Raw genomic sequence first — 12,322 nt, 5'->3', positions numbered from 1 at the left:
CCTTGGGCACCTCTAGTGTACTTTACTAGGGGCTTACTAGTAAATCAAATATGCCAATCATGGAAAAGCCAATTACACATGCAATTAACAAAGGGAGCACTTGCACTTTAGCACTGGTAAAGAGCCCAGAGTAACAAAACTAGCAAGAACAGTGTCCATCACACAGGATGCAGAGGCAAAAAAGACAGGGTAGACTACGCCAAGGATGCCAGGTCTAACACTCTTCAAGTGTCATTTCACTGACTTAGTTTTGACACACACTCTGTATGACAGGAGTTGTCAGACAAGGAGTGAAGAGTACACAACAGTGCACAATGATGTGCAGTGACAAAAAACAATTTCCTTGTACTCTCCTGCCCTATTATCTATTAGGGACTTACAGGTCGATTTGTGTGAGTTATACCCATTATCTACTGGGACTCAGTGGCCAACTGGTGTTAGCCATGCCCTATTATCTACTAGGAACTTACAGGTCCATTGGTGTCAGACATATCCATTATCTACTGGGACTCAGTGGTCACTTGGTATTAGCCATGTCCTATTATCTACTAGGGACTTACATGACACTGTGATATGTGGTTTTCATTTCTTCCTTCTGTGCTGGTATACTTCATTTGTAGACAATGGGATAGGGATATGTGTTGTGATCTGGGGTGCAAAGAGTTTCAGTGCCAACATGTCTCACTCAAACTTGTTAGTGCTTGGCTATCACACTGGGGAACTTGCTAACACTGGGTGTGTGATGTAAAGTAGCATACACAATGTGTGAGCTTGCATGTGGGCTCACGTGGCTAGAATGTTGGTTTGTAGACTGCATTTAACATTTTGTGGTGATTCCCACACATTGTAGCTACCTTGTGTACTGTAGATATCTGTTGTCATTTGGCTGTCACTGCTTGCATATTTTTAATTAGTTACTCATTTTGCTCATCCTCACAGCCAGCCCTTCATGCATGTTACAGTATTTGGTTAACACAAAAGTTCCTCGAACACTTTGGTTCATCTCCAGGACGATCACTATTTGCTGTGGCATTTCCATTGTACATGATGGCTGATTCCCAAACATTTACAGACTTGAGCCAGAACACTTGTGCAGTCTGTGAGTGGCCTCCACAAAGTGTCTGGTCCATTTGAGTAGAGATGTACTTCAAAATGTGTGGGTTTCACATTTGTACTCCCACACAGCTGCGGCCAACATACTTTATCAGATGCCCATTGAGTGGGGATTGCATGTATGATTAGTTCTGACAGATATGAATGCTAAGTTAAGCCTGACGGTTCAGTGCCAAGCTGCCGTAGGGTGGGCGCAGGATAATTTGGATTATGTGTGACTTAGCCTGACTAGGATTGTGGTCCCTACTTAGACAAGGGTGTATACCTCTGCCAACTAGAGACCCCATTTCTAAAACCTTCCATAACCCTGCCAGACCCCTCCACCCTGCCCAGCAGATGCTAGCTACCGTCCGATGCAAACCACAGCCAGAGGAAGATTTTTCGCATACTTTGCAGCTAAGAGCTGGAACAACCTGCCCACGCACCTCAGACAAAGCTTATCTCTCACCATCTTCAAGAAAAACCTCAAAATATGGTTCTTTGAATGAGGCCCAGACCTACCACTAGCAACTTCAGACCCTCACTGGTGAGAAATGGCGCTTTAGAAAAACTGATCGATTGTTGATTGTCATGGGTGGCATGTTAGTTGACCTATGCTTCCTGGGTGTAATTGCTGGTGTGATATCATGAAACAGCTGCAGGATGGACTCTAACTTCAGCCGGTAGTATCTGATGACAGTTTCCTCCCTTTGGCCAAGGAAGGTTATCCATTGGTGATAGATTCAAGCTCTCCTGCTGCTCTGCCTTTGTGGCTGGTGTAGTGGTGGTGGAGGTCCTGCGGTGATGCTGGCAGTGCTTGGCATCATCGATGTGTTCTTCTCCCTGTGTCTAGCTGGAGCAGTAACAGGTCCATGTCTCTCTGGTGGCTATCAGAGTGCTTAATGTGTATTTTCCTTTTATTCCTGTGCCTTTGCACCATTTTAAAACCTATTCTAACCAGGTGTTATTATTTTGGCGCTACTGGGGAATTGGCGCCATTTTTTTCAATTCACATTTGATTTTTCGGCAGGCATGTAAATATGGCATTAGGTGGCTAGCGCCATTTTTAAGTAGGGAACACCTACCCTGCATATAATTTTCATTAAATGGCACAGGGTTAGGCAATGCTACTAAAAAATGGTGCAAGGTTCAGGAAAGTGGCGTTAGATAGATCTAGCACCACTTTGTAAATAGGGCACATTTTTTTGCCACCATTGTGCCAAACCTTATGCACTACAGCAACGCAAAAACCTTGTAAATATGGGCCTAAGCCGTTATCTTTAAATTATTTGTATACAGAGGTGTGAGACTGACACAGACTGCAAAACTGCAAATGCAAAGAATGTATGACCGCCTTTTAACCTAAAGTGCTTAAACGAGGATCTCTAATACAAGGGTTTCACGTTTTGGAGTCTGCTTTCTGTCCCTGTTGGAATTCAAGCCATAATTCAAAGGATGACTCCAGCTTTTCACCATGCGTGAGGTAAATTACACCCTCCTTACATTGTAAAGATATTACAAGTCAGAGAGGAGTTCTTCCATCACATAGAGACCAAATGCTGAGTTTCTTTATGAGGTTGTGAAACTCCAAGGTGGCCTTTTCCCCACGCCATATTGGCAAAGTGGTGCAATGGATGCAATCCACCACTTTGTAACCCCTGTGCCAGGCTAATGTATGTAAGGGGGCTTCCAGCACTAGGAGGCCTGCAAAAGTGTCGTAGTGATATTTAACAGATTTCACTGCAACATTTTTTACATCACTTTTAATACCTGCTCAAGACGCACCCATAGAAACCTACAGGCCTCCTTGCACTTTGCTGCACTAGCGTCAACATTTTTTATGCTAGTGTAGCAAAAAAAATTATGTTCTTGTGCTAACAACCGCCATAGTGCGTCGTTTTCTAAATACGGTGCAACCATGCTGTCGTTAGGTGCTGGTAGGAGGGCACAGAAAAAGTGGCACATCAGCTATGATATGTCTTTTTCATAAATATGGGCGTCAGGTCCATACTTATACTTTTTTTTGTGCCACATTTGCGTAATTTGTTGATGCAAAAGCGGCGCAAACTTACAAAATATAATTAATATTTTTAAAGTTTGTACCACTTCTGCGTCAAAAAATGACGCAAATGTGGCGCAAAAAAAGTATAAATATGGGCCTTTGTCTTTCTGTCCTGTAATGCCTCATAGTGGGGAAAAAATGTTGCTATAAGTGTCTCTGTTCCGCTGATCATCTTTCACGTTTGAAAAATAGACTGGGAGAATGACAACTCAGATCAAGATTTCAGTGTTTAAACTGCAGCTGTAATGCTATTCTTTGACTTCTTTTTCACCTTGGCTGCTGGCTCTAGCATTAAGCATTATTTTATTGCAACTCAACTGTAATAAGACAGGAGAGATGCGCAGACACGTCATTTTATTACAGGTGACTAGAGACGTCACAGCTCGATCGTAATAAATTAGAGAGAACGTTTATACATGGATTGCGGGCTCCCATGCATTATAAGGTTTTATCCCCGATCTGAGAGTGTCTTTACTGTCTGATTATATATGCGCAGTGTGTAAAGGTGTGCTACCGAACAAAGCCACTGCATCGTTTATTATGGAAATTATCTGTCCCTGTAATTGCTGCATAGAGATGAAAGTCGCACACAGTAAGCCTCACTTGACTGCCTCCCTAGGTGTATCTCAGGAGTTCTTGCCCTGCAGTATCTGCTTAATACCTTCCAGATGGCGACACTACAACCACGCAGAGAATCAGCACAAACAAGTCAAGTATGTTTTCCCGCGTTTGATGCCACCGATGTGTTATGAGCAAGCACTGGGGACAGCGCTATAAATGCAAACTTATTCAATGCGAAATCAAAGTGGAATAAACTAGTCCTTTCCGGGCGGAGGCGCTTCTTCCGTAAGTGCTAATGGAAAATGTATTTTAAATGCACAAAACAAATCGAGCTTATTCAGAGATTCACACCATGATTGCTGACTGTGTTCACAGACCTCCGGAGGAAAATACATACGTTTCAAAATCCTGCAATTATTAGCACAAACAAAGCGGCTATTTCCACGCTTGCTGAGTACCGCGGCCCAACATAAAACATTAATACAGTGTAATCAGGCCACTTTGTGCAGCAGTCCGGTAATTCTACCAATAAAGTATGTGCCACGAAGGGTTCTCGACGGACTTAGGCTTCAGGCGAAGATTTCAAAGCATGCTTGTTAAAAATAGGAAACAGATTGCAGGGCCCAGATCTCATCTAAGTACGAGAGGAGCTTTTAGCTGCGACTGCAAATCGAGCAACCGGTAAATGAACGCCGAAGTTCGCCACAATGCTGTGATTTGTACGCGAAAGTTTCTGCGAAAAGAGTGCGCATTTGTATTTGTTTCAAATCTGCAAGCTTTCTGTCCTCATACATTGTGGGACAGACTTACTTTGATACGTCTGAGGCAACATTCTGTGGTCTATTCGCAAACGTATTTTGCTATTGTGCGCAGCTTCCATTAGAGTCGATGCAGTGCGCACTGGACCCCAAGGTCTGCCGGGCCTATCACGACTTGGATGTTGCTGTATTTCGCAGTTAAATAGCAGACAGGGGACTTATTACCTTACTTATACTAGGGCCTATGCCACTGCTTTGTGCGTCCCGTGATGGAACGCAATCTTCATTCTCACAAAGGAAACATTCAATCACACAAAAACATCTGTGGGAATAAATCAATTTAAGAGGGTGCAAACCGCTTTTATTATTTGCAGAAAATATTTTGTACTGGTCCATGAAGCACATCAATTTAGTTTAGTAAATATGACCTTCCCCAGTGAAAATAGCAGGCCTGGGCCAAATTTCTGCTGGAATGGAATTATTTTACACAATTTCAGTAATTCCACATTATTGTTATGTGAAATTCCTGAAAATGTGTGATTATGCCAATTTATATAACTACATCCCGTCCCCAGCAAAAATTTAGCAGGATCGCACAGGCATGACCAGAACGCAAGCAACGGCTTTTCACGACCTGGCTGTTCGAGCAGTAGCAGTATCCCCCCCCCCCGCCCCAAAGTGCATTAAGACCATCATGGGTGAGTCGTGCGCTTTAAAATGCTTTGATTGATTGATTAATAGCACGTGTTTTTTGCACTATTTTTTAAGTATGAAATGCAGCCTTGTGTACAAAATTGACACCAAATGCCTGTTTTGTAATTTATGTAATTATGCATAACTTTTCCAAAATTTTCTGCAGATCCTCAGATTCAAAATACACAAATTTCACATGTCTTAAAAAATTGGTCTTCTCCATTGCCATGTTACAGATTAGTATGGGTAAAGGTGTTGCCCTGGGATCAAGTTGCCAGTGGTAATGGGGTATCTTGGAAGAGAACAATTTCTCTTCTGGTTCTGTAGAAGCCCTTGAACATTTGAGGCTTGAAGTTATGGTTCTGTAATACTGGGCAGATGGGAAGCTGGGGAAAGAAAAGGCATCAGATTGTGGCTTTTTGACTAAACATGTAGGAGATTGGCAGATCCAAATCTTCCTGGGAAGTAAAGGACTAGGGTCTGATTGTCTTAGTTGCCCATTAGACAGCAGTTGTTGGTCATGAAGGTGGAGGTGGGTAGGGTGAAAGTAGAACCCTACCCTTCTTTGGTTGACTTTACAGGAGCTATATGGCCATTTGCAAATATGTGAATGCTTTGGAGACATCTGATGTAAAAGCAAAGCAGTAAAGACAACAAGGCATTGGTCAGGGGTGGAGGGTGGCCAATGATACACATATATTAACACTAAGGAAGTAAAAATGTGTATGCATTATTATAAAATAATGTGTATACGTGGTTTTGTGTTCATTTTCTGTTTCTTTGAACTTGTGTATGCTGATTTAAGTATCTCCACACAGTTACTGAAGGGCAGTTCTTTGGCATTTTTTTAAATTACCCAAATAAATAAAACAGAAACTTAATAAGAAACTAGACAGGAAGGTCACAACCATTAAATAAAATCTGTACAGAAAAGATATGTTTGTGCTGTTTTTTCCCCAAAGCACAGATTGCCTGGGAATCCAGGGAGCTCGGCTGCTCGTGTGCTCCAGAGAAATGGTACTGCTATAAGTAGATGATCAGCTGTTGCGATGCTCCAGCGAGACGCAACTACTATTCCTGGACAACTGTCCTAGAGAGATAGTGATGCTCTGAGCGCAGAACCCTTATGTGTACTGGTGTTACAGAAATGAGGACAGTGTACAGGCATCTGACTCAATTTTCTGAAAGGTTTGTCCTCGATGGCCAAAGTAATTGTTTTTCAAATTCTTCTGTTAACAGTAAAGTGTAAAAAAAGAAAACAATCACAAAGCAGCAGGCCTTTTCCACCTATGCAGCCAAGATCTTGAATAACACCTGATATCCATAAGGGCTGTCCCAACTTTGCTCACTTTAGAAAAAAGTTGAAGATATACCTATTTAAACAACACTACATCACAATGCCTTAAATGCCCACTACCCAGCTTCGCCTTCTATGACTTGTTGATGTTACGCTTGCCTTTGACCCTCTATTCCTTTCTGCTGACTTTTGTCTAGGCTCATGTGATAGAGATACCACATACATGCATACATGCACAATTACAAACATACATACATGTATATATACATAAAGAAACTCACATTTGGCACTGAAGGCAGCTCAGATTTCCAGAACTATCAATGGATGGGGCCCATGTTTACATGGAAAGAAAAATCTCATGTCACACACCAATCAGTTGAGCCTTTCCAAGCATAAGGGGCCAGTATTGTGACTATATCCAAGGTCACCTTGTCTTCTTCCACATCAGCTTGGGACCTTTCCCTCTCTTGTATCCAGTACATTTGAGACATCATCACTCTGCTACTTTATCTCCCAAACATTCCTATCCACGTATTACATGCCTGTTACTAGTCAGAGTATCTTATGTGCACCAGTTAATCAGTCCTGTAGAGACACACACGCTATGTCACTTTTGAGAGTGCTGCTTGGTTGTTTGTGGTGTTGTGGGGGCACGGATATGACAAAGCATCTATGATTTATGCAGTCATATAAGTGATCCATTGTATAATGGTAGATGGTAGAATTAATATGGTCTTGTCATCATCAGATCATGTTTATCCTGGCAGTCTTTGGAAGGGAACAAAGATGTCTGGGAAAACCAAATACAATCACAGCATGACTAATTATGGGATAATGGGTTTTATTTTTCAAAATAAATAATATTACATGTGTCAGAGCCTAGCACTGCATTTAAGGGAGAAGAAAACTGATAAATCATAGCCAGCTCTCTCATAAAGCCTCCTCTACCACAACAATAGCAAAAAGAAAGCTTTACACATGCCTCTCTGAACTACTACATGGTCTGCTAACATCCCTAATTGAGAAGCAGAAAGTGCTCTTCAAGACACAAAAATGCATCTGCAGAGTTTCGCTACAACTGGTTATACATTCCAACACAACAACAACTCCCTGTTGGACCTGGCCCTTTCATAAGAGCCACAGCAGATTTTTGCCTTCCACTAGTTTCTTTTGCGGAACTTGTCTGTGAACTTTTTCCCTGCTACCCACTCGTACAGGTCTTGTGACCTCCTTTGAAAGCATGGCTAAATTGGCCTACACCTGATTGATACATTTAATTTATGTGTAAGTCCCTAGTGTATGGTGCTACATGTAGCCAGGGGCTTTAATGCATTTCAATGCTAACAGTGGGATTCAGCACAAATATAAAAATGGGTCCATCAGAATATCTCATCAGAACACTCCTGGACCTCAGGAGGATTCAGAAGTAGGGCTTCCCTGCTGCCAGAAGACTGCCCTGCTGCTGGAAGGATGGCTTTGTTGTCAGAAGAAGCAAGATTGGACCTGTTTGCTTTGACTGCAGGCTACACAGAGTGATGCCAAGGGTCAGCTGTCTGGTTTTCTATGTGAACTACAGGAACACAACAAGCTTCCAGAGGCCCAACACCAACTGAACCTGCCTGGACCTTCCTGAGCCTGATGCTAGGAAAAGCTGGAGTGATTCCTGTCCCCCAAGAGGTACCCCCCAGGTCCTGGATCTTTGGTTGGTATCTGTAAGTACTCCTCCCCAAAGCCTTGTTGCGATCTCCAAGTGACTTCTTCCTACTGAGAATCGACCACCCACGATGACTGCGAACACTAAGCTCCAGCAGAACCATCTTTCATGCCAACAGCAACTGTCTGCAATGACCAGCAACGTAAGTCCTGCACTTTGCATCGACAGCAGCTACCTGCGATGATCAAGCAATGAGCTCTGCATACCGAAAGCCTTCTCCGTTCAGGTCGCTTCAATCTGAATGGAACTCTTCATGCCAGACTCAAGAAAGTAACTCCTCAGCTGGACTAACCTGGTCCCTGTTTCCAACCATCACTCCATCACAGTCACACACTCTAGCACAAACCAGATAAGAGTGAGCTGTGTTTTCTGCTTTGCGGTGCAATTTTCACTCAAAACTTCAAAAAATGATTGCCTCAGTACTACTGTTTGAATTTATGTTATTCTAATATTTTATTTATTAAAATTTCCTTTTTTCTAAATTGGTTTAGGATTTTCCTTGTGTTGTATTTTCACTTTATTACATTTGAGTGCTGTATACATTCTTTACACATTGTCTCTAAGTTGAGCCTGACTGCAGTGTGCCAAACTACTAGAGGGTTAAGCACAAGTTAATTGTAGTGACTTTTGTTGTTCAACCTGACAAGGATCTGTTTATTATTGGAGTGGGGCTTCCACACATTTCCACTAATAACCCATTTTTTCACACACCATTCTGAGAAATCTGCTATCCGAGTTAAACATACAAGTTAAAATCCTTAATAATAACATGCCCATCACTCGAGTATTTGATACGTGGGATCATGCCATATGCGTCCTAACATAGGCATACGTTCAATATCATAGTCTGCTTTGCCCACTTGTAATAATGATAACTTATTTTATATAATGCTTCATACAGTACCTACACTGTTTCTAAGCTATGTGATGACATAGGGGGTCATTCTGAATTTGGCGGGCGGCGGGAGCTGCCCGCCAAGCGGGAACCGTCAGAATACCGCTGCGCGGTCAAAAGACCGCCGCGGTTATTCTGAGTTTCCCACTGGGCTGGCGGGCGACCGCCAGAAAGCCGCCCGCCAGCCCAGTGGGAAACCCCCTTCCATGAGGATGCCGGCTCCGAATGGAGCCGGCGGAGTGGAAGGGGTGCGACGGGTGCAGTTGCACCCGTCGCGATTTTCAGTGTCTGCTTGGCAGACACTGAAAATCTTGGTGGGGCCCTGTTAGGGGGCCCCTGCAGTGCCCATGCCATTGGCATGGGCACTGCAGGGGCCACCAGGGGCCCCACGACACCCGTTACTGCCAGCCAGGTTCTGGCGGTCAAAACCGCCAGAACCAGGCTGGCGGTAAGGGGGTCGGAATCCCCATGGCGTCGCTGCTTGCAGTGCCGCCATGGAGGATTCCCTTGGGCAGCGGGAAACCGGCGGGACACCGCCGGTTTCCCGTTTCTGACCGGGGCTGTACCGCCGCGGTCAGAATGCACATGGGAGCACCACCAGCCTGTTGGCGGTGCTCCCGCGGTCGTTGGCCCTGGCGGTCCATGACCGCCAGGGTCAGAATGACCCCCATAGTCTATTATGGAGTATAATGATACTCCATTGACAATTATTAGAAAGATGGACGGCTGAATCAGCCTAATTTTTCACATAACCTACCTGATTTTATTCAGAAAACTTTGCAGGCTTCATGAAATTGCAACTTTTTATACTTTTCTGTGAAAATGTCAGCAGCATGGATGCTTCCAGAGACCACAACATGAATGCAGGACACTAATAAGGAGTGGATGGTGCATGAACGGTACAGGAGGAAACATAGAAACAGTATTCAAGACAAAAGAGAAATAGAAAAATAGAAAGAAATGGAAAGCCATGAACATTTATGTGCTTTGATCAAAAAGGCCTAAAATGCATAACAGTCCTTCAGATCATATGTGTACCACTCAGGGAAGTATATTCCTTCTGAAGAGAAACAGTGCAGAACACACAATTTGTATTTGAACCAGAAAGGGATACATACACATTAGAACTGTATGAAGAAATCTACAAAGTTTTTGTTTGAAATATACAGAAAAAATAATATAATTGAGTAAGCCCCAAACAAAAATAGACAACTTTAAGAAATATCAAATACAAATGGAAAAAATCTCTTTAAACTGCTGTGAAATAAAATTATGTGATTCACTCAAATAAACAAGCATTGGTAAAGCTAACAGGTCCGGCATTTATATGCTAGAACTGCAAACAAAGAATTGCACAAATGCTGTTTGCATGTACTACAGTATTGGGGAACACCTATTTTTGTTGCACATGAAAAAGAGACAAGATTGACCAATGCAATGCAATTAAATTGAAAGCTATACTAGAGAGCTTTTTATCAGCTCATGTTGACATCTTGTGATAACCCCCCAGAAGTGTTTCAACACTTATCAGAGTCTGCCATTACTAAATGTCCCTCTTAAGTGAAACAAATGTGCTTGAATAATTATTCTAAAAGAAGCCCTAACTGGGAAAAGTCTGGAGTCTGTGGAAGAAGTGTAGACACTGAAGGCAAGATTTGAAATGTAAACCAGTATATGAACATTATTTGAATAAGGAAGAAGCTTCATGTCTTTGGGAATAACAACAAACTGTGAATGGTGACCCGTAAGTTCTGAAAGTGGACCAATTTATATGAATGGGCCATAGATTCTGTCGAAGGGGCTGCAATCAGAAAACAGCTTGACTTGTGTCAAAGAAATAATAAAGTATTTGGTAATATCTTATAGTCTATGAAAGACGTGTTGATTCTGTTGCACAAATAATTTGTAGCTTGTATAAGTGCTATATATTAGAATTTAATGAAAGAGCTGAGCATCTGGCAAAGTAGCTGACGTCTGTGAAAGGAGCTTTGGAGTCTGAGACAGCAGCTGAACATATGTGGAAACAGACTGCATTTTGTTGAAGGTGCTTGGAGTCTGTGAAGACAACACTGGTCTGTGGAGGCAGCTGAACATGCAGGCAATGAAGCGGTCTTCATGCATGTAAGAATGACATGTTTTCAAGTACATGTGTTCTAAAATAGCTGGATCAGAACTCATGTTCAATACAAAGGCCTGATGCACAAAGGAGAAATTAACCTTTTGTGTGAGGTTACTCCTTTAGGAATTTACAAACTATGAAAGGGTGTTTACGATTCTGTACTCCCTATACTAATATTTGCGGAATTCTCCACCCTAATTGTGGAATGTCCGGGTGCGGAGAAGTCCATACACCTAAGTATATGGAGTGCAGAGTCATTAAATGCTGCACACAATTTGGACATACCCAAAAGTAGCGAACTTACACAAACGAGTATGTTTACCTTAGTGAATCAGGGCCACAGTATTCTTGAAACCACCAAAACATGATCCATGGTATTCAAGTTCATTGCAGAATGATTTGTGAAACTGTAGTACTATATTACTAGTATTTCTATTACTACTACTACAGCTACTACTGCTGATATTAGTATACTACTACTATTACAACTACAATTCTACAAATACTCGTAATAATAATGATGATAATGGAAATTAATGAGAAGAAGAAGAAAAAGAAAAAGAAAGACAAGAACAGTAACAACAGAAACAATACTACTACTACTACTACTACTACTACTGGTAATAATAATAATAATAATAATAATAATATTTAATCATAATATCATTATCTGTCTACCCTACAAGAAAAGCTGAATTTGACATTTGATGTTTACAGTTAACCATTAGTCATGATTATGACAGCCTCTGAAACGTAGTAGTTTGGGTACATTAAAGGGATTATATCATGTGGTCCTGTAACATGTGTAGGCATTAAGGGCCAGATGTAGGTAGCTAAACATTTGCGACTCAGAAGTAGTGACTCAATGCGAATCGCTATTTCCGTCTCGCAAAATCAAATTCAAGAAATAATTGTGATACCAATTTGTGAGTCGCACCGCAATGTACGACCTTCGCTTTTAGCGAGGTCGCAAATTGCGAAAAGGGTGTCGCAAATTGCGACTGACTCGCAAATTGCCTGCAGGTGCTGCACAACAGTTTGGAAACCCACTTCCTGGCTCTTGGTGATGACATCAGAACCAGGAAGTCATCAAATACACCTGGGAGGAGGGAGGACCACACCCTTTCCAAA

This window comes from Pleurodeles waltl, chromosome 9 (assembly GCF_031143425.1).
Source record: "Pleurodeles waltl isolate 20211129_DDA chromosome 9, aPleWal1.hap1.20221129, whole genome shotgun sequence".
Classification (NCBI taxonomy): domain Eukaryota; kingdom Metazoa; phylum Chordata; class Amphibia; order Caudata; family Salamandridae; genus Pleurodeles; species Pleurodeles waltl.
Note: the sequence above shows the minus strand (reverse complement) of the source record.